General features: G+C 42.8%; 1 protein-coding gene and 1 pseudogene across 6 annotated transcripts in view; one reads left to right on the top strand and one right to left on the bottom strand.

Moving 5' to 3' along the window:
* The window catches only part of KIAA1217 (KIAA1217 ortholog), a 914,794-nt gene that overhangs the window by 612,588 nt on the left and 278,761 nt on the right, over positions 1 to 23,445 (top strand). The gene's annotated exons all lie outside the window — the stretch shown is intronic.
* Positions 11,520 to 21,377, bottom strand: LOC105547660 (annotated as a pseudogene). Its single transcript, XR_001007251.1, has 3 exons — positions 21,369 to 21,377; positions 19,210 to 19,212; positions 11,520 to 12,532 (listed from the first exon to the last, which is right to left on the bottom strand). The product of XR_001007251.1 is annotated as a 60S ribosomal protein L5 pseudogene (transcript).

Genomic DNA, 23,445 nt, shown 5'->3' with positions numbered 1-23,445 from the left:
TATGCATCTGTTTGTGTTCTTTGGTGAGATGGTTGTTCAGATCTTTTGCCCATTTTTTTAATTGTTTTTTTTTTCAAATTGAATTTTAAGAGTTCTTTGTATAACTTTACTTGTTTTTCACAACCAAAATATTCTAAGTATTGTGAGAGACCTTAAATGTGATCATCAACTTCTTAACTTCATAGATTTTAAAAGTTAATTCAGAATAAAATTTACCCTTCCTCATTAACACACTTAATAATGCTTAGTTTCAACGAATTATATATATACATACACATACACCCATATATATATATATATATACACACACACACACGCACACATACATACACACAATCACTCCTTAAATGTGCAAGAGCAGGACTTCATTTTGAGAAATTTCAATGCAGGAAGGAAAATTCAGTGGGAGGTACTATTATAGATTTAATTTGAGGGGAAATGAGGCAGAAAGTTTCAAGGACATTATGCCCTTAATATTCTCTTCATCCTTTGCTGATTCTGGCTTTAAAAGACTTCAGAAGTCTTCCAAAGACATTTATGTGTTTTCTGAAGGAATGGTAAAAATCCTAATTCTGGATAACTTTGTTTTACTCCAAAATCTTGGTGCTAAGATTCTGTCTGTAGTTTCTCACCATAGCATTCTGTCCCCTTCAGGTAGTCAAATGTTTGACAAAGAAAGATACCCACACCCTCTCACCTTTCCTACCTGGTGCTAATTGTAAAGGCTACCTGATCAGCCCATTTATTTCACTTTCAGTCATGGGGGATTCTAATTATGTTTGATTTAACCAAATAATACAAAATCCCTCAGTTCTTGCTTATGGATTTGGACTTCAAAGCATCTTGTCTTTACCTCTCGGGAGCTGTTCTCACTTGTTTTTTGTTTTGTTTTGAGATGGAGTCTCACTCTGTTGCCCAGGATGGAGTGCAGTTGGTGTGATCTCGGCTCACTGCAACCTCCACCTCCTGGGTTGAAGCAATTCTCCTGCCTCAGCCTCCCAAGTAACTGGGATTACAGGTGTGTGCCACACGTCCAGCTAATTTTTTGTATTTCTAGTAGAGGCAGGGTTTCACCATGTTGGTCAGGCTGGTCTTGAACTCCTGACCTCAAGTGATCCACCTGCCTCGACCTCCCAAAGTGCTGGGTTTACAGGCGTGAGCCACTGTGCTTGGCCATCTCACTTGTTTTGAATCAGGATGCCTAGGTCAGTGAGAGCCTGTGTGAGTCAAAAACAGCCACGTTCATCTTTGAAAAAACTTAGGCCGACAAATCAAGTTTTTAATTACAGGAAATAATCACAAACTACTGGAGATGCAATTAAAGGCATTTTTCTCTGAGAGTAGCTTGTTTGTCTTTTATATTTTTCCCCAAAGCTCATTATAAAAAAATACTGTGTTCTTTCATAGTTATAGTCTCAACTCTGTCACTTCCTGCTGTGAGTATGGAAATGAATTTTGTTGAAATCAAAGAAATTAGTTAATAAGATTTTTTTTAGCCTGTTAGTAGAAGTCGCTTAACGTTTGTAAGGAATATTTGCTTTGCTTATAATTTAACTGAACGAGACATCTGACCTCTGCTATCTATCACATTCATTACCTCTTTTTGGCACCCATGAACTGTCTTAAATTGTACTAGTTGAGAACTGATGAAATAAAACCATAATTCAATTTATCATACTGTTTAGAATTCAAATGTATGAGACATATCTCACTTAATAACATGAGAGTATTTTGTTTTTCTTTTTAAAATGTTCACTCTGGCCTTTAGTAGCCACCAGGGAGACACATGAGTTTGGAAGGGCATCTCAGGTCAATCCTAAAAGCCTGCAGAAGAACTGAGCTGGCAGAATATAATCCTGCCAGTTGAAACTTAGCCAGCCTTTGAAATTATTTTCATCAGGAAAGTACTACAGGATTTTTTTTTAATGACATAGTAGGCGCTCTACTTAGAAGCCTACTCCCTAATTTTTTTTTCTAGTTACTCATTTGCCAAGATGACTTGTTTATTTGAAAGTTATCATGATGGAAGTTGGATTATATGTATTATGATTGCTTTTCTTCCTGTGTGTTATTTTCATTTGAAAATGTCAAAGTATCTCACCAAGTATTTTCCTATTTTATAGACGAGTAAACTGAGTTATATGGTTTTGGTGAGTTTAAGCTTCCAGGGCTAGCTCTCCATTTAGCTTTCTCTTCTACTGTTTAGTGTAGTCTATACAAAGTTAGTTGCACCATAGAACATTTTATCTGAATCCTATTCTTGTTCACTGTGCTTTCAGCAAATACATATTAGAGAGCACCCACATGCCAGGCAATAGAATTGCAAGTGTGGGCAGTTCCATTAACTTGCTCTCAAGCCTTAGTGGGAGAGATGGCACAGAATTGCTGTATAGGATGTGAATGCCCGCTCAAGGGACAAAGCATGCAGGGAGACCAGAGAAACAGAGTATGGGAACACTGGAGGGAACAAAAGGATAAGAGGCAATTGGGATCAGGGAAGGCTGAGGCTTAGTTTGCCAGACACAGAAGAGTCCCTTGGAAGCAAAGAGATCATGGTATGTCCTGTGCAGAGTTTAATGAGCACAGTGTGTGTAGGGGACCTGCTTGAACATGAGATAGCTGGGGCTGAATCAATGAAGTACCTGGTTAAGAAGTTTGGACTTAATCCTGTAGATACTGGGAAGCAACTAAAAGGTAATTAGGAAAGTGACATATCCAATTTGCACTTTCGACAAGTCCAATGAGAAGAGTTTGAGTTTCATCTTATGCAAAGCTGCTTCTAGATACCCTGCAATTTACACAGCTGCCATATATTAATCCCCTACTGTGTACCTGGGCATGCCCATACATGTTTTCCTATACTTTTTACCCTTTTTTTCTCTACTGGCTCTTACCTGCCTCATACTATGCCAAGTTTATAAACATGTTTCAGTTTAGTATTATAAATAAAATAATAATACAAAACCATTAAGATGAATATATTGCCATTGCTGTTGCATTCAGCAACTAGGAGACCCTGCAAATTTGGGAAGAGCTGGTTCAGTGGAGGGCACAGGCACTGGGGTGGTGACTGATTGAGAGGTCAGAAAGGGGACATGGGAATATAGATGCTCCTGGAAGCTGGACAGTGAAAGGAAGGAGTTAACTAGTGAAGGTTGTGAGATGTGTGGGCCCTACAGTGGCCTGAGAGGAGAGACTCTGAAGGCATGAAAACAGTTGGTGGGTAGATTTGCTTTTAAGAGGGGAAAGAGGAGGAAAAGGTGGAGGAGGAGGGTTGAAAATATTTTTTCCACTGCAAATGATGGAAGATTGCAGTTGGGGCTGAATTGTCTTCATGGAGGAGGAGGAGAAGGAGGAGGAGGAGGAAGTTGGAGAAGGTTTACTGCTTGCCTTCAAATTTTCCAAAAAAGATCTTCCACTGATAATGGGAGAAGAGGTTGATGAGGAAGGAGACTGGAAGAGAAGGAACAGGCTTGAGGGAGTTTCCATGCGGGAAGGAGAGGAGAATGTTGAGGAGGATTGTCACTAGGGCCCTGGCAAGGGTAGGGACCACTGGTAGGTAGTCTCAGTAATGACCAGCGACCCAGTGTGGGAACAGGAAAGGATGCTGGGACCCCCTGGGATTGAGATTGGGCTGTGTGGGGGTGGTAGGAGGGAAGGTAAGTGGTCAGAGGAGGTGAAGGCTTTGAGAAAAGTATGGGCAAGTGCTAGATCATGGCACCTAGCCTCTTTGGGAGTAGGCTGAAAGAAGATACAGATGGTCAAAGATTCGGGGATTGTGGGAACCAACAGGTTGTGATCAAAAGCGAAGAGAATAGAATTGAAGATTTCAGACGTAGAGTAACAGTTCTGAGCAATACTAAGCTCCAAGGGATGGCGGTTCATGTGCAGATGCCAGGCAAGAGTCCTAGGAGATAAGGAGGCCAAAAAACCTGGAGGCCAAAGAACCTGGAGGTGACAAGCCTGTCCTAAGGGCCCTGAAACCCTCAGGGTGGTGGCAGAAATTGGAGGGAAGAGAGAGTGGGAGTAGAACTCCCAAATCATCAATGAACAGTGAGCTCATTATCTGCATAAGAGCGAGGATTAATGGGAAATGTGCTCCCCAGAAGAAAGCTTCTTACTTGCATTAAAAATATTAAGAGTAACTCTTAAACCATGATTTTAATCACAGTTTCTCTCAATGGATTTTAGAGTTTTGGAAAATCACAAGTGCCGCAAAGTAGAAATTGATTGGAATTGTGAAAGTATACTGAAAATTGTACCTGCAAATATTACTTGTCATTCATCTCTCAGGTGAGGTTGTATGAGTTTAAAAAAAAAAAAAGTTCTTTTTTGCTAACTTGCACCTTATCACAATAATGCAACAGGAAGAGAGTTCCAACAAAGCATAATATAAACAGGTGTCTCTTTTTTTTTTTTTTTTTTTTTCAGACGGAGTCTTGCTCTGTCACCCAGGCTGGAGTGCAGTGACGTGATCTCAGCTCACTGCAACCTCCACCCCCAGATTCAATGATTCTCCTGCCTCAGCCTCCCAAGTAGCTGGGGTTACAGGCACCCACCACCAAGCCTGGCTGATTTTTGTATTTTTAGTAGAGGCAGGATTTCACCATGTTGGCTAGGCTGGTCTCGAGCTCCTGACAGGTGTTCCACCTGCCTTGGCCTCCCAAAGTGCTGGGATTACAGGTGTGAGCCACCGTGCCCAGCCATGATGGCTCTCTTAAGACCTTTTACTGTGTGTGGCGGGGAGTTGTTTAAAATAAATCCAGTGGGAATAGCAAATTTTGCCCTCTTTTCAAAGTTTGTTTTTCCTCCATCATCTATATTTGAATTGTTCTGTGTGAACAAGTTTTGGAATGCTTCCTCCTTGTTGACCACAATGGTTGTTGAGATAGACAAAGGTTGTTGGGATAGGAAGAGATCCCTGAGGTTGTCTTGTGGACAAGAAGACCCAAGGAAACTTTTCTTCCCATGTACGCATGGGCTATCCTAGAGCCCAGTCCCCTGTGGGATATGACCGACAGTTGTCTTAGAAAATTTCACTCAATTGGCTGGGCATGGTGGCTCATGCCTGTAATCCCAGCACTTTGAGAGGCTGAGGTGGGCGGATCACCTGAGGTCAGGAATTCGAGACCAGCCTGGCCAATGTGGTGAAACCCTGTCTCCACTAAAAATACAAAAAAGTAGCCAGGAGTAGTGGTGGGTGCCTGTAATCCCAGCTACTTGGGAGGCTGAAGCAGGAGAATCGCTTAAACCCAGGAGGTAGAGGTTGTAGTGAGTCAAGATCGCACCATTGCACTGAAGCCTGGGCAACAAGAGTCACACTCCATCTCAGAAAAAGAAAACTTCACTCAATCATTTCACTTCTACCTCCCACTCCTCTTTGGAGTGTGAGGACACTTGTAAGGCAGCCTGTGGGGACAGTAACTTTTAGGTTGTGTCCTGTCCAGTAGTGGGCTTTCATCAGAAGTATGCTTTTGGTCACACTACACCATTTTTTTATACCACCATAGAATTGACAAACAGCATTCACCCGTTTCATTTTGCTTTACTACTCCGATTTGGAGAAAAAAAAAAATCTAAGGATTACATTTCTCTTGCAGATTTTTTAGATCAACAGCTATTATTTAAATACAGGGAATCCTGAAAGTCTAAGACTAAAAAATTCGGGTTCCTTTTATATGTGTTAAATTCTCCCATATACACATGGGTCTATAAATAAAGCATAATAAATAGGTGGCCCCTACCCTTGCAGTTGCATGCAGAAACTAGACCCTGAAATAAAATGAAACAACATTGGAGGATTTTTGTTTAGTGGATTAAAAATTCAATAATACTTGAAAACTTTGTCCAGATCTTCAACAGAGATACTTGGATGAGCTTTTCTAATCAGGAAAGGCTTGTTGAAGAATTAAAGGAGATATAATTGAGGAAATAAGACACAATACAAACTTTTTCTGGATTATAATGAATAGAAAGGGACCCCCAAGGATTAAGTGGATGTAGTTTGCAGTTAAGGTTAAGTGGTCATGGCAGTTTACTGTGGACATTGTTTAACTGATGGAAAACTCCAAAACATCGACCCAGGAACTGAAGTAGACCAATGTGGACCAATCACTTAGAGCTCAGAATTAACCACTGTATTTCTCTAGTCCAAACACCGATTCCTCTTCCCTGGAACCTCAGGCTGGCCACACAAACTTTGTTGAACATTCTTATGACTCTGTCTCTACAGGAAAGCCATTTGCCTCACTCGTCAAAAGTATTAGGGGTTTATTCTGCATAACCATGAACAGGTTAAAGAGAAGGATGGGGAGGTCATGAGGGTTCTTACATTCCATCTTGAGTCAAACATCTCCTGTTACCCTCTGAAAAGTGGCACAATTTGCCCCAGACTTTTTTTTGTTGCATATCTACTATGGAATTACATTTGTAGCTAATGTATTAACTCCAAAAATGGAGAAACCCATTGCTCTGCTGTTTTCATGGTAAGGAAAAACTGCTGAGTCATGACTGACGTGGGCTGTTTCAAGAGTTCCCAGCCAGTGAAGATAAATGCTTAGGATACTGCAGCCTGAGTGGGAGGCATTGCGAAGTGTAACCGCTACTTGAAGTTCTTCAGTGTGAGTGGAGAGGGAATACTGAGCGTGTCCTGGATTAGGAAAAAAAAGAAGAAAGGTGGCCTGAAAAATGATCTAAGTATATCTGGAAATATGCAGACATCTAATACTTTAGTTGTAGCACTCTGTGAACCAGAAGCCCAACTTCTACATGCTGCAAGCTGCACTTCAAAATGAACCCAAAATGCATGCTCAGAAAGTTGTTTTTTGTTTTTGTTTTGTTTCTGAGACAGAGTCTCCCTCTGTCACCCAGGCTGGAGCGCGGTGACATGATCTTGGCTCGCTGCAACCTCTGCCTCCCGGGTTTAAGCAGGTCTCTTGCCTCAGCCTCCCGAGTAGCTGGGATTATAGGCATGCACCAACACGCCTGGCTAATTTTTTGTTGTTGTTGTTTGGTTTTGTTTTTAGTAGAGACAGGATTTCACCACATTGGCCAACCTGGTCTTGAACTCCTGACCTCAAGTGATCCGCCATCGTCGGCCTCCCAAAGTGCTGGGATTACAGGCATGAGCCACCATGCCTGGCTGGGAAGTCTTTTTTAATGGCAATAACCAAATGAACTCTCTTGACCTTGCTGCCTCTGCAGGCACTGCCCCACCCCTGTCCCTTCCACTCTAGAGGAAAGCACCTGGCGTTTAGCATCTTTACACCCAGGAAACAACAGATATGCTCAGGGACTTTTCCTCTAGCTTGTAACCAGCGATGGCTGTTGGGCTTGGCAGCCATCAGGCTGAGAGTGGCTCAGCTTAAAAGCTTTCATTGTTGATCTCTGCCCTGAGCATTCCCCTTTGGACTTGGAGTTCCAGGATGTCTTGTATCTGTGCTTCAGCATCTGAAGCCCCTTGTCTGTTCTTAAGGTAGATTTCATTATCAATGGTGTCTTAAATTAATAGCTTCTCTCTATTGGCTGTTCACCTGCCACAGCTGACAGGAAGGTTCTCAGTCCTGAGTGCCTGTTAATGAAGCTCACAGATGGAGTGCAGAAACCCTTTTCAAGATGTTTTGCCAGCTTGCTGGTGTCCTGGCATGAAGGTCTCCGACCGATGTCTTTGAAATAGTTCCTTTCCACATGGGGTGGACTGACCACCTTGGGGCTCCACCTTTGCCTGCTTGGTTCAGGCAGTTCGGTACCATTTCATGTACATTTCACTCTTTTCCCCTACTAGCTTCTCACAGTTTAAATTATTGATGTGATTGCCTGCCCAGACATCTAATTCTTTTAACAGGCAGTGGTTTACAGTCTCCAGTTTCTTTATGATCATCAAGACAGGGATTGAACAACTGGCACCTTCCCTGTCTGTCCATCGAGGGGCATGTGTTTGATGTGTGTGAATGCTACTTTCATTAGGCAAGTTAATGGCAGTTACCTAAGTTCACACGGAGTTGGAAATAGACCACTGTGTATGCATTTAGTAAACACAAATGTAGTCAATGGATCTGTTTCCTTAACAGAACATGGTTCTGCTGCACTGTACACTTCAACCAACTGCTTCAGAGCAAGCTTTTTCCTTAGAAGAGTTTTCATTTGATTAGGATTTAGAAAGGAACATGGAAACTTTAAGATCTCCTTTTAGTTTTCCGCATACTTCAGAGACTTCTGATGTCTCCTACAGGGACAGGAAGGGAGTCAGGGGTCTGAAACTCTTAAGATCTGAAAGGCAAGTGCAATTTGAACACTGTCCACATTGCCAGGGTGTCAAATCACACATACCCTGCCTGAAAATCTGGAAATTGGAGAATTTAAAATGACAATATTTTCTACTGTGGAACACATTGCATTCTCCCACTCTGTAAACTACTATTTTGGAGGCAGCCCCTCTCACTGCATTTTCAAAACCAGATGCTTTTCTCTGGAAATACTAGAAATATATCTCTTCTGGGCTGACCTAAAACCGACATAGTATTGGGCATTGAAGTAAGGGGAGATATGGTCAGTGAAACTAAGACCTCCTCTTCTGAGAATAAAAGATGACTGAGTACTTTGTGTTAGGTGGGACACTATTTGTTAACAGAGAACTTATATCTTAAGTCTCTTAAACTAATTATAGCATCTCTTAGTTATTTCCAGCATAATCCAGGACTGAGCATTCTAAGAACATCATCTTACAACTTTTAATTAATAGATCTGTCTTGCTCTAACCCTTAAAGAAATACTGGTAACTGCTTGTCAGATGAGGAAAAGATGGGTCATTATTCAAGTAAGATCCAATATGGGAAACTCAGATATAAATAGTTCAGCATTTTCGTTTCTTATCAAAGATTTATGACTGTGTCTATTTGAGGATTTATTTCTTCTGGACTATTTCAGGAGCGTCTTCACTGGTCTTTCAGCCTCTATTTCCTTTCCTCCGCCCCTTTGTTTCTCCCACTGCTCTGAGGACAGTTGTAATAAAGCTCAGTTCCAGACTCCTTGACTCGTGTCCTGGGTGCTTCCCCAGCTGTTCTCAGGCCAATTTCTCAGGCCCCTGTTTCACAATTTTATCCACACCTCCAACAGGCATTCCCTCCCGGAGGAACTTCTCCCTCTTCACCTGAGGGTTAAGGGTCTTTTTGTTGACACTGGTCCCTCTACCAGGCATCCTGTCCTTTCTATATCTCCCTATTGCTACCAATCCTTCCTTCACTAGGAACTCAACCTAAATGCCACCTTCTTCATCCCAGACATGCTACCACTCCTGATCCAGGAGTAATTAATTCTTTGACCTGTTGTATCACTCTTATGGCACATGGCTCTTCGGTTTGGTTTGGAAAAAAATGTATCTCCTTATGCAAATTGTAAGTTCTTTGAAGGCAGGTTCCATGTTTAATTATTTTATTCCCTAATGTGCCTTAGTACTCAAAATGTCCTCTGCTGGCCAGCAGTAATGGCGTCACCTGGGAGCTTGCTCAGAAACAGGCTGTCAGCCCCCAACTGATATGTGCGATCAGAATTCACTTTTTTTTTCTTTTTTCTTTTTGGAGACAGGGTCTTGCTCTGCTGCCCAGGCTGGAGTGCAGCGGCACAGTCATTGCTCACTGCAGCCTTGACCTCCTGGGCTCAAGCGATCCTCTCTCCTCAGCCTCCTGAGTAGTTGATTTTACAGGTGCACATCATCAAACCTAGTTAATTTTTAAGTTTTTTTGTAGAGAGGTCTCTCTATGTTCCCCAGGTTGGTTGGTCTCAAACTCCTGGCCTCTCAAGCCATCCTCCTGCCTAGGCCTCCCAAAGTGCTGGAATTACAGGAGTGAATCACTAGGCCCGGCCAGGTTCCACATTTTAACAAGGGGGCCTCCAGGTGATTCCAATGCACCTGAGTTGAGAGTTCTGGCTTTGTACATTGCACAGAACCTTGTATAAAGCAGAGACTCCCTGGATAGCTATTGAACAACTAATGGATACATCACATTAAAAATTGAGTCTCTTCTCATTGACTTTGAGGTAGGTTACCTCATAATTACTCAAACGTAGAAAACGTAACCCAACGTGTATCATTTTCCTCTGACCATTTTGAGTCTTAAAAACATGGAGGCTCTTTTCTTCTTTTAAAATCTTGGATTGATTACTTTGGGCCACCTTTGGTAGTTTTTCTTTCTTTCATTTTTTGTATACCCTCACTGGGTAGTGTTTGGTCTTCGCAAAGAAGGATAGAGAGAAAGCTTGCTAATTGGGTCTAAACACAGATTATGTGCAAAAGAAGAAATTGCTAGCATCTAAAAATAAGCACTCTACACGTGTATAGTTTTATAATCTTATCAGCTGTGATCTTCAGGACCAAGTAAGTGGCAGCTACAGGAGGATGGTCTCTGTCGCTGTCAACACCTGAGTATTCCAACTCTCACTTACTTGATACCAACCACAGAAGGACATGAGACTGTAATACACTGGGATTTTCAAAATGCGAAAGAATTTGATATTCAAGTCTTATTAGCTGTCTAGGAATAAAACAAGAGTGGGGAGAAACATATAAAGTAAGGAGGAATACATGTCTACAGCTAAAACCAGGCAACAGGACCACCCACTATGGTGTATTGTGAAAATTTATGGGGCTACTTTTGTTTGTCACAATAATTGGAGCAGTTGGTTGAAGGATACAGTGCAGCAGAGCCATATTCTGTTAAGGAAACAGATCCGCTGACTAAATTTATGTTTACTAAATGCATACTCAGTGGTCTGTTTCCTCCTCAGTGTGACGTAAGTAACTACCATGAATTTACCTAATGGAAGTAGCATCCACACACATCCAACACATGCCCCTTGATGGACAGACAGGGAAGGTGCCAGTTGCTCAGTCCCCATCCCAGTGATCATAAAGAAACTGGAGTCTTTAGGCTGGGGGCAGTGTCTCATGCCTGTAATCCCAGCACTTTGGGAGGCCAAGGCAGGTGGATCACCTAAGGTCAGGTCAGGAGTTCGAGATCATACTGGCCTAGATGGTAAAACCCTGTCTCTACTAAAAATACAAAAATTACCTGGGCGTAGTGGCGCATGCCTGTAATCCCAGCTACTCAGGAGGCTGAGGCAGGAGAATCGCTTGAAGCTGGGAAGTGGAGGTTGCAGTGAGCTGAGATCTTGCCACTGCATTCCAGCCTGGTCAACAGAACAGGACTGTCTCAAAAAATGAAAAATTTAGAAATTTAAAAAAAGAGAGAAACTGGAGTCTTTAAATGACTCCCGTTTAAAAGAGGCAGATATCTGAGTGGACAATCACATCAAGAACTTTAACTGAAAGAAGCTAGTATGGGAAAAAAGTGAAATGTACATGAAATAGGACAAAGGCCAGGGATACTAGATACCTTGCAAGGCGTAGGATAGTCTCATACTGTGAAGAATTGTCACTTGTGGCTGTGACTTTAGAACATCTGGCCTGACATTTTGGGGGTGAAAAAGTGTTTATATTACTGGACTCTAAAAATATATATATATTTTTTCTGTCTGTAAGTTTATTGCCTATATCTGAAAAATCATGATAGAAAATTGTTTGGTTTAGCTCTCAGCACCCCGCTCCTGAGCTCTGAGGAAGCTTGGCTTCTTTTGAGCTACCCGCTCCTTCTTCTGAGCAAGGGACATTTTGGGACGGTTCCACCTCTTCTTTTTAACTTCTTTCTTGGGCTTCTTTTCATAGACTGGATTCTCTCGTATAGCAGCATGAGCTTTCTTATACATCTCCATCATGTCTGGAGTTACGCTGTTCTTTATGTATTGAGAGAACTGTTTCTTGTAAGCATCTTCATCTTCTTCCATTAAGTAGCGCATGTAATCTGCAACATTCGGGCCCATGATGCGCTTCCGGTGTACTTCTGCATTATATTCCTTGCTTTCAGAATCATAACCAGGGAATCGTTTGGTACTGTGAGGGATAGACAAGCCTCCATCCACAGCTCCCTTCAGGGTGCCAAAAACTTTATTGTCAGTGGTAGTTCTGGCAAGGCCTGCATCCAAATAGCAGGTAAAGGCACCTGGCTGACCATCAATGCTTTCCACCTTGTATTCATCGCCAGTCACCTCCACTTGGCCTTCATAGATCTTGGCCATGCCAAACCTATTGAGAAGGCTGCGGGCCAGCAGCAGGCCAGGACAATACGCTGCAGCATCATTTGTCAGGCCAACCTTCACACCATATTTTGGCAGTTCGTGTGCATATGCTGCGCAGACTATCATATCCCCCTCTATACGGGCATAAGCAATCTGACAAACGATATCTCTGTTTGTTACACGAACTGTCATCCTGTATTTGGGTGTGTTGTATTTATTTTTATCCTATATCACCAAGCGTTTCCGAGCATAGTAATCAGTTTTACCCTCTCGTCGTCTTCTAAATTTCACTTGGTATCTCTTAAAGTAGGCCTTATTCTTAACAACTTTAACAAACCCTATCCTGCGGAACAGAGACCGGCGTCCGTGGCTCGACAGAGACCTGCAGGCCCCGCGGCGCTAGCTGGGGGAAAAGGGCTAAAAATATTTTTTATCTAAACAGAAATTAAATATATGCTAAATTTTTCAGGAATGCAGTTACCTTTTCAATTGAGAGGATATTGTTCTTTGTTTTATTTAGAACTTTACTATACAGTAATGTCTCTGCTCATATCAGTGTGCATGTATAACTACTGAATTCACACTGATACTACTTAGAGGTAGCTCCTGATGTCACTGTACCTGAGCATTTGTATATTGAAATGTTCCTTATTTGTTCATAAATTTTTCTTTCTTTTTTTTTCTCCTTTATATAATAGGATATTGTATTGATTTTTTAAAAATGTATGTGACTAAGCAAGTTTTTAAATAATTATATCTCAGGATATAAAAAGAGGCCTTGGGTCTGATGGGTTTGAGAATTGCTGGCATGGACAGCCTCATTAGTTCTTGTCTTAAGACAGAGGATAATAAAAGTTAAAGGTTCAGACTTAATCAGAGTGTTAGAAAAAAGAACAGCGAGCTGGATGCAGTGGCTCACATCTGTCATCCCAGCACTTTGGGAGGCCGAGGTGGGCAGATCACCTGAGGTCAGGAGTTTGAGACCAGCCTGGTCAACATGGCGAAACCCTGTCTCTATTAAATATACAAAAATTAGCTTGGCATGGTGGTGCCTGTCTCTAGTCTCAGCTACTCAGGAGGCTGGGACAGGAGAATAGCTTGAACCCGGAAGGCAGAAGCCGCGGTGAGCCGAGATCGCACCACTGCACTCCAGCCTGGGCGACAGAGGAAGACTCCATCTCAAAAAAAAGAAAAGAAAAGAAATAGCAAGAACATGTCCCACAGGAAAAGAAGCTGGGAGAAAATCATGAAAGGAATTCATGTATTGGGCAACTTGTCAGAATGGACAGAGCTTGGGCTCAGGAATTAATGCATGAGTTTGGCACTCTTCTCTCAACTTTCAGAATTCAACTGTCCTGAATTCTGGCTTCTAGGGGTCCCCGCAGGCTCAGAATGAATATTAGAGATAATGACCTTAAAACACCTAGCACAGAGTTGCAAAAATGTTACAAATTATAAATAGTATACATAATAACACTAATGCCATCTGACTCTTAAAAATGGAAAATGATGAAGCTATCTTACTGGCTTTTAGAGAGGTTGACCGAGTTTTCTACAATTGCTCATGGCTGGATTTCGGAGCCAGGCTCTAAAATCCAGGTTCTTTAGATTATTTTGAGCCTAATAACCAACTGTAGGTTTGACCTGACTTGAATCACTCTCTCCCTCTAAAATTCCCTGGACTCTTGCTTTGTCCATACAGAACCCATCCATCAAATTACACCAAATATCACAGAATCCTGTGGCTTTCTCATGGCAACATAAGTGCCTTTGACATGTGAGCTCTTTCCTTTTTTTCTGGGAACAGGGTCTTGCTCCGTTGCCCAGGCTGTGATCGCAGCTCCCTGCAGCCTTGACCTCCCTGGCTCAAACAATCCTCCCACCTCAGCCTCCCAAGTAGCTGAGACCATAGGGCATGCACCACCACACCTGGCTAATTTTTAAATTTTTTTGTAGAGACAGAATCTCCCTATGTTGCTCAGGCTGGTTTCAAACTCCTGAGTTAATGCGATCTTCTCACCTTGGCCTCCCAAAGTACTGGGATTACAGGCGTGAGTCACTGCACTCAGTCTAGATTTTTCCTTTTCAATAGTCACTTTTACGCTTATGAATAAACTACAATTTTATGAAGGCGGTGGGTACTGGAGTGATACTTCCAGCCCTGGTGGTTCCTCTGTGGGTTCAGCCTGCCCTGTGAACTAATGAAATTTAACCAGTGTGGTGTGCTCCCTCCCACTTAGACTTCTCTCTCTGACCAAACTGCCTCTGTTTTCCTTCCCTTTGGTCCCCCAGAACCTGTGCAAGCTCCAAGTCCAGCAACAACTTTTCTCCTAGATTCTTTACTGCTTGTTTGATTCCAGATGCAAGAGATATAGCTCCACTGGTGCTTCCGGTCTTCTTATGGTTTCTCGTTGCCGCAGGGGGTAGTCACCAAGCTTTTGCTCAAACACTGAAACACTCAAACTACGTACAGAGAGATGCTTTACCAGTTACTCACCTTCCTCGTTGGGCATCTGCAGAGACTCCTAGAGAAATCTTTGTGAGACAACGTGAGTTATGAATTTTGCATTCAAAATCTTTTAAATTGATAACAAAATGAATCTGTCCCACAGTGCAAAGAGATCACTGCTTGGTCAGTTTCTTTTTGGGAGAATTATTTCTGATTTTTTTTTTAAGTTAAATGCTAGTTATTAGAAAAGTAGCCACATGGCCCCCTGAGTCTGTTCAGATCTTTTGGTCCGTTTTCCTTCTCCTCACCCACACCCCTCGATTTGCTTGTCACATGTGTTCCAGAGATTCCTTCTGTTCTTGTCTTTGGCAGGATCATCTTGAATTAAGAGTAGTGTAAATATATCCTGCTTCTGTTTCTACTGTGAAGGTCCCTCTCTCTGCGTTTCCTGCATAGTTTCCTTAGGCTGTTCTGTGCATTTTGGGTGGCGTCTGCCTTCTTTTATTTTTTTGAGATGGAGTCTCACTCTGTCACCCAGGCTGGAGTGCAGTGGCACGATCTTGACTCACTACAGCCTCCACCTCCCAAGTTCAAGCAATTCTCCTGCCTCAGCCTCCCAAGTAGCTGGGACTAGAGGCAGGCACCACCACACCTGGCTAATTTTGTATTTTTAGTAGAGACGAGGTTTCACCATGTTGGGCAAGCCTGTCTTGAACTCTTGACCTCAAGTGATCTGCTCGCCTCAGCCTCCCAAAGTGCTGGGATTATAGGCGTGAGCCCCCGCGCCTAGCCAGGTCTGCATTCCTAATGCTACTTTTGAACCTGGCAATCTCAAACAATAAAATTCGGTGCAGCTGGGGCAGATAAGTGCCCCCTGCTCTCACATTTCTCTTTAGTCTCGGCATCTTCAAGTTAGACCCAGGTCATTATTTTTGTATCAATGACATTTCATCATGCAATAAATACTGAGGTGTTAAAAACACCAAAAAAGCCCTTAAAATGCCTGGAAAATTATCCAAAGCATTTAATATTAAGGAAAATAAATTTTCACATCTCTTTTCAAATATAAATTGATTATAAAGCATATTGAGTGACTTCAAGCCTAAGGTTTTCTGTATCTGGAAAACTGAAATTTAATTGCAGCCTTCTCCATGTCACCATAGTGCCACGCACAGCATAGGGCTCAGTGCCCCAGGCACCTTCCAACTTCCATTTCCAAACAGATCTTCCTTCCTCACCATTCCTAAAACCCCAGCCATCTCCACCTGCTGACACTGTAGCTTCATCCCCAGATCACTTCAGCTTAAAGTGATTTTCCCTTTTCTGGATTCCAAGAAGGACTTTGCTTGCAAAAATGTTTATTTAAAAAAAAAAAAAAAGGCAACAGAAGTTCTACAATTAATCTTTTCTTATAAGTAGACTTTATTTTTTAGAACAGGTTGGCCAGGCACAGTACCTCACGCCTATAATCCCAGCACTTTGGGAGGCCAAGGCAGGCAGATCACCTGAGGTCAGGAGTTTGAAACCAGCCTGGCCAACATGGTGAAACCCCGTCTCTGCTAAAAATACAAAAATTAGCTGAACGTGGTGGCTCTCGCCTGTAATCCCAGTTACTTGGGAGGCTGAGGCAGGAGAATCGCTTGAACTGGGGAGGTGGAGGCTGCAGTGAGCCAAGATCACACCACTGTAGTCCAGCCTAGGTAACAGATCAAGACTCCATCTTGAAAAAAGAGGAGAGGGGAGGGGAGGGGACTGAAACAGATTAAGACTCCATCTCAAAGAAAGAAAAGAAAAGAAAAGACCGAGAGACAGCAAACGAGATATAGGGTTTATCGGGAGAACTTACGTACAGGGACGGTCCAGTGGTGGCAGGTTGGACAGGAGAACCACTACCATTTGTAAAAAGCTTACAGTTTATATAGCATTTTCACTTAGCACCCTCCACCTAGCAACCTCCATTTAACCCAAAACAAAGGTCCTTGATCCCCTGTATGACCTGCGTTTCAAGAGACAGGCCAGGGGTTCGGATATCCATCATAGATAAGGAGTGAATCACTGGGTTGGCCACTCCTGGATTCCTTAGCTCAGAACTCTGAATGTACATTCTTCTTGATCATGGAATCATTCTCAGGGCATGCCTAGGTTAAGTTACTGCTGTCAGGTGCATCTGTATACACTCCCTAATGTGTTGCTCTTTTATGAGTGAATTACCTTTAATTTGGCATAATGTTTTCTATGTCCATGCTGTGCTTCTCTTTTACTCTTATTTATTCAGTGTATATTTCTTAAGGGCCTATTAGGCACTGCTGTGTAGGTCTGGAAAAACAGGGAACACACAAAGTACCTGCCTTCTTAGTGCCAGCATTTCAGAGAAAAGAGGCAGGTGACAGACAAATAGATGGCATGGGGTATAAGTGCTCTGAAAAAAAATAAGTCAGTGTAACGGAAATCGACACAGGATACTTTAAAGAGAAGGCCTTCTGGATAAAAGGACAATTTGAGCAGTCACCAGGGAGCAGTGAGGGAGGAGGTGGCCATGTGGATATCTGTCTAGTGGAAGAGCCCAGAAGGCAGAGGAAATAAGACAAGTTAGACAGTTAAGACCAAGGCCTTAGGTGGGGTGGCAGGATGGGTACATGGGACTGAGGGACCATATGGGGGTGGGCTGGGGGTGGGACCTAGTCAAGATCAAGGTCATGTAGGGTCTTATAGGCTGTGGTAAAGACTTGAATTTTTACTCCAAGTAAGAGGGGAAATCGTTGGCTTTTTATTTTTCTAGAAATGGGGTGTTGCTCTGTCACCCAGGCTGGAGCGCAGTGGCTCAATCATAGCTTGCTGCAGCCTCAAACTCCTGGGCTCCAGCGATCCTCCCATCTCAGCCTTCCTAGTAGCTGGGACTACAGGTGCACACCACTAAGCCCAGTTAATGTTTAAATATCTTTTTAGAGACAAGATCTTGCTGTGATGCCCAGGCTGGTCTCAAACTCCTGGCCTCAAGCGATCCTCCTACCTCGACCTCCCTAAGTGCTGGGATTCCAGGCATGAGCCACCACACCTGGCCTCCACTGGAGGATTTTAAAGACTTGTATGCTTAGTTAAAGCAGTCTGTAGGGGGATGGGGCAAGCCTGGAAGTGGAGAGACCCGTGAGGAGGCTCCTGGGCAACTTAGTGACGACAGGCCAGGGTTAGGGTGGAGGCCATGAGAGGTGAGAATCAGATCCCAGTTCACAGAGTTGATGGGATTTGCTAATGGTCTAACTGGGAAGGACTGTAAAGAAAAGCAGGGAGTCAAGAATGATTAGAAACAAGGTTTGTGTCCTTGGCAGTTGGAGGATTCCTGATGTCATTTACAGAGAATGGGGAGGGGGTCTGAGGTGGGCTTAAGCTTGAAGAACAAACTCAAGTTGGGTTTTGGACAGACTACATTCGAAGTTCCTGTTGGACGTTGAAGGCTGTTGGCTGTGAGTCTGCCTTCCAAATCCCTGAGTCCTTGAATTCAAGGTCATGTGTTGGCCGTCTTTGTATTAGGACATCTAACACTTGTGTTTGACTTAATGGGATTCAAATTTGCACGTGTGTGGTTTTCTGAATGTGGCCTACAGTTTCACTTGGATCTTCATATTCTTTTTCATCATAATCTGAAAAAGCAAAAAAAAGACCATTGGAAAGAAATGCTGTATGAAACTTTCTGAAAATGGATGGAACCAGAAATGATGCTGACAGGAGTTTTAGAAATGAAAAATAGAGAGTATTCAGACCAAATATAAGTAAATTCGCATAAATCAGCATTCTCTGATTTCCACGCCTACTTACCCAAGTTGGTTGACTCAACAGCTGCTAAGACTACAGCTGTGTGATTCCTCCACATTTTTTTTTTTTTTTTGCATGGAAAAGTGTTTCAGATTGTCATTGCTTCATCATTTCCAATTCCATATTAGGTTATATATTTTTTTTTTTTTTTGCCTGACCATAGTAGTTAAGCAAAGTCTTGCAACTGTCCTTCATTCTGCTGAACCAACTGTATCATATATTTTCACTTGACATTTTGTGTTAGATCTACTTGGGACTTTATTTAAATTTTTTTTACATTTTTTACTTAAACATTTTTTTAGCTAGAGATGGTGTCTCATTATTATGAATGCATGGAGCATTCGGACCTCCTGGGCTCAAGCAATCTTCCTGTCTCAGCCTCCCAAGTAACTGGGGCTAACAGCACTGTACCACCACATCCAACTAGTTTTTTAAATTTTTTTGTAGAGATGGGGTCTCGTTATGTTGCCCAGGCTGGTCTTGAACTCCTGGCCTCAAGTGGTCCTCCCACCTTTAAGTGCCGAGATTACAGGCATGAGTCACCACACCTGACCTTGGGGTTTTATTTTTGCCTTCGAGGCCGTCCAGACAGTTCTTCTTGGAGGTTTGGGGAAGTCTTCCGTAAAGAAAACTTCCTTATACCTGGCTGATGATGGTAAAAGTTCCAGGTGGAGAAAGACTTCCTAGGCAGAAGGAAAAGCAAGTGCAAAGCTATGTCGCCTCTACAAGAGCAGATGCGTAGTTTAGGGTGACTGCATAGGACCTGGGAAGAGAGCTGAGTCACAAAGGGCAGATGACTGGCAGGTAATGAAGGTCCTTACGGGCTCTACTAAGTAGTATGGAAAATGAGGAGTATTCAAAATTTAGAGCCCAGGGTACTGTGATGGGATTGCGTTTTTTGACAAAGCTACTTTGACTGCTATGTAAAGAACAGATGGGAGGTGAGGGAGCCTGATTAGAAGGTCTTTGATGATGCAGGCAAAAGATGATGAAGGTCTCAACGTTCTTTCAGCCTCGACTGGAACACATTTAGTGGGACATGTGTTTATAACATAAAGTTAAATATGAAAGCAGAAACATTGGTGATGGAGAGGAGAGCACAAAATTGGGGAGATACTGTAGCCAGGTTGAAAGCCTGTACCGCTCACTGCACAACAGCCAGTAAGTCAAGAGACAAGGAGTTGGGGTAAGGAAAATGACTATTTGGAGAGCCAGCAAACCAAGAAGATGGTGGACTGGTCTCCTAAAGAACCATCTTAAAAGACATGAATCTCAAGCTTCTTTTTACATTTGGGAAAGCGGAACAAGGAGAGGGTTGAGGTGACAGGTGACCACAGACATCTGAGCAGTAGCAGGAGTCTGAGGGTGTTACATTGAATATTGCATTGTTACTTGTGTCTGTGCCCTTTTTACTTCCTCAGTGGTGAGTTTTGGGAAGGGACTATTATCATCCTTGCTTTAAACTGTAAACTAAATTCCCCCCATGGTTTTCTTGGCTTATGTGTGGGAATGAGCAAAGGCAGTCAGCTTGAGAGGTTAGAAGCAAGATGGAGTTAGTTAGCTATGTTAGGTTTCTGTAACTGCTACATCTTACATGTAGGATTACAGCATCTACTTGGATGAATGGCGATGTCACTCTAGCATGAGAAGCAGATGGGGTTAGGTGGAGGTTGAATGGGACGATACTTGTGTCAGGACATGACATCTTTGTGGAGCCCAGGGATCATCCATTAAGCAGCTGGGAATACAGTTCTGGGGCTCAGCAGAGACCTCATCCTGGAATAACATGTTTAGAAGTCATCAACATCTCATTAGGAAAGAGAAAGAGACCGCCTAGGAGAGGAAATAGAGCAATGAGAGAAAATGGTCAACAAGGGAAAGCATGCTGGGATTGAGTGTCTGTGGTACCAATGATCTTACTATTGATGACAGAGTTGAAAAAGAAAAGAGAGAGTTGTATTCAAATTCTGGTTGATTTAGTCTTTTATTAACATTTCCTGACTCAACAACTGGTAAATGTCCAAGAAAAATACATTTTTTTGTTTTATCAAAAAATATCCATGCTATTTGATCACTCTTCAGGCATTAACAAATGGTGTCAATGAGAACATTTTAACAAAATGTCCTTTCTACTATTAATACCCACAGCAACCAACTTGGAAATCAGTCATCATAGAAGATGACTGCAGGTTCTGGCTTTCCCAAATCACCAATAATTCACACCTTTGTACATGGTTGTGTACATGTTCTGTTCCTACTATTATGCAACACTCAGTGGCACTGGACACTTGGGGAATCTTTAGGACTTTAAGTAGTTCATCGTTTTGCCCCAAACCTAGACACTACTATAAGAAACCCAACAGGCTACTCTTACCAGCAATAGGGGTTCCTGAACAATATCACAGAACAATGAGAAACCCTGTACTTGTGAATCTCTTTACAACCCCAGGTGCTTAAGCGTGGTTTCTAAGGTGACTGCCTGGTTGCCTGGTAAGTCTGAGTGACTTGCAGGCAGCTATCTGTCTGGAGCAGGAGTTATTCTCTGAAGCCGTGGAAAGTGTCAGGGAAGGCCGGATACACATCACGTAAGTGCATGAGAAGTAATACTTTCAACGGCAGCAGCATCTTCCAAATGACAAAAATAACTCAGCTTTAGTCAGTAGCCCTGAAGCCAAGTGTCTCCTTTCGCTGCCTGTCCTCTGTTGGTATTCTTCAAAGGGACATCGTGTCTTTCACAGTTTGGAATGTAATGTTTCTCTTCTCGCTGATGTAACTGTCTTAGTATCTGTCTGCTCCTCCTCGTGTCATGTATTTGGAAGGTCCTCACCTCTTGCTCACTTGCATTTTACATTCTTCTTGTCTACTGTTCATTCATACGGCGAGAAATTGACGGCCACCTGCCAGGCACTAGTTAGCAAAGTTGCTTCTACTCTGATTTCTATTGTTCTCTCAGTTTTTTAGACTGTAGCTGTTTAATTACAATGCAGCAACTTTCATGTCAGTATTTCTCCTAAAGGTCTTAGTTTATTTTATTCTGCCATCATGCAAGGTTCCTTGCAGTCCTCTATTCTGAAAATAGATGCATTTCTTCCAAAATACTGGATCAGCTTTTAGGTTTTTCAGAGTCCTTGGCAAGTCTCCTTTTGGGAACCTTGACTGACTCGCCTTGATTCTCCTTTTCTCTTAGCTCCGGACTGAGCTCCTTCTCAAGAGCTCTTATGTTATAAAGCTTGTGTTCGTGAGCAGAGATGGACTGATAGTGGGTGTTATTAATCATTTAGAGATGTGGCTGTCCCTGCTCTTATTTCCTGTGTTAAGCTTCCCACCAGCAAACCTGGCCAAGTGCTTTGGCTGGCGCTGTGGAAACAGCTTTCGTGTACACACTGCTTGGCCCTTCACTCCCTTCACGCCCTTCTTCCCATCAAGACGTAATGATTGGCTGGGCGTGGTGGCTCATGCTTGTAATCCTAGCTCTTTGGGAGGCCAAAGTGGGAGGATCACTTGAATCCAGGAGTTTGAGACCAGCCTGGACAACATAATGAGACCTCATCTCTTAAAAAAAAAAAAAAAATTAGGCATAGTGGCACATGCCTGTAGTCTGAGTTACATGGGAGGTTGAGGCTAGAGGATTGCTTGAGCATAAGAGGTCGGGGCTGCATTGAGCCATAATCATGCTACTGCACTTAGCCTTGGTGACAGAGTGAGACCTTGTCTCAAAAAAAAAAAAAAGAAAAGAAAAGAAAAAAGAATGGAGTTCATCTCCACCCAGCATGCTAGAGCAGGCATACCATTCATTGTGGAGGCAAAACTCCTGCATAGCTGCCAAAATAACTCCTGAGTGCTTTGCAATGGAGAGAAACAAAGGAATGTTGGGTCACTGCCCGAGTCATGGGGTCTCTGCCGGAGCCATAGAAAGCTTTTGATTTCTGGAGCCACACTGAATGGACTGATTATGTTTAAAATTATAAAAGAAAAATATAGCCTAAGATAATTGAGTGCAATAAACCAATGTATCTTATTTGTTCTTACATGTAAAAATTGCTGAGTAGGTACCATGGTACCCACTCGATTGCTAAGCCATGGAAGGAGCCTTGCTTTGGAATTCTCTCAGCTCCTCTTTCCCATCGTTTGCTTAGCTTTGTCCCTTTTCAGCCTCCTGTGCTAACTGATAGCACATGTGTTTCAGAATGGAACCTGGAAAAGGAATGTGTGCAGCCCTCGTAAGGATATACCATTCCACATTCCATATGCTGTTAGATAATATACTGGCTAGACCGTCAACAGTTACCCCAGGAAGGGGGAATTTGGATTGGAAAGGAATCAAAGGAATTGGAGGTAACATAATGGACTGCAGTTAAACTGTAATAGGGTGGTCTGGACAACTGGACGAAGGCCAGGTTCAAAATCGCAGGCAATCCCCTCTGCCCTTTTAGAATAAGGCAAGGTCCACTGAATGGAGAACAAGGTAGGCCATCAGCCTTCTTAGGGTTTAATTCAAACATGGGCTCTGAGCTTTGTCTTTTGTTCTCTTTAAAGGAACAAAGCCATTGAATCCAGCCAGAAAAACCTGTGCGTATCCATCATAAACATCCACAAAATCTTCTTTAATCTCCCTTGTTATTCTCCCTAAGAAGTAGGGCTCTAAAATACGTTCTTGGTTGCATCCAATAAGTGTCAGCTGATGTTCATGACCCCTTCATTTCCTGTGTCCCTTGTACTTGATGCAATGACTGGCATAACCTATTTGTTGGAATGAATGAATGAATGGCATTGGTGGCTGGGCACAGTGGCTCATGCCCAGCACTTTGGGAGTCTGAGGTGCCTAGATCAGTTGAGGTCAGCAGTTTGAGACCAGCCTAGACAACATGGTGAAATGCTGTCTCTACTCAAAATTCAAAAATTAGCTAGGCATGGTGGCTCATGCCTATAATCCCAGTTACTTGGGAGGCTGAGGCCAGAGGATCGCTTGAACCTAGGAGGTGGAGGTTGCAGTGAGCTGAGATCACACCACTGCACTGCAGCCTGGGTGACAGAGCAAGACTGTGTCTGAAAAAAAA

Source organism: Mandrillus leucophaeus, unplaced genomic scaffold, assembly GCF_000951045.1.
Source record: "Mandrillus leucophaeus isolate KB7577 unplaced genomic scaffold, Mleu.le_1.0 Scaffold394, whole genome shotgun sequence".
NCBI lineage: Eukaryota > Metazoa > Chordata > Mammalia > Primates > Cercopithecidae > Mandrillus > Mandrillus leucophaeus.
Note: the sequence above shows the minus strand (reverse complement) of the source record. Positions and strands in the feature narration are given on the sequence as shown.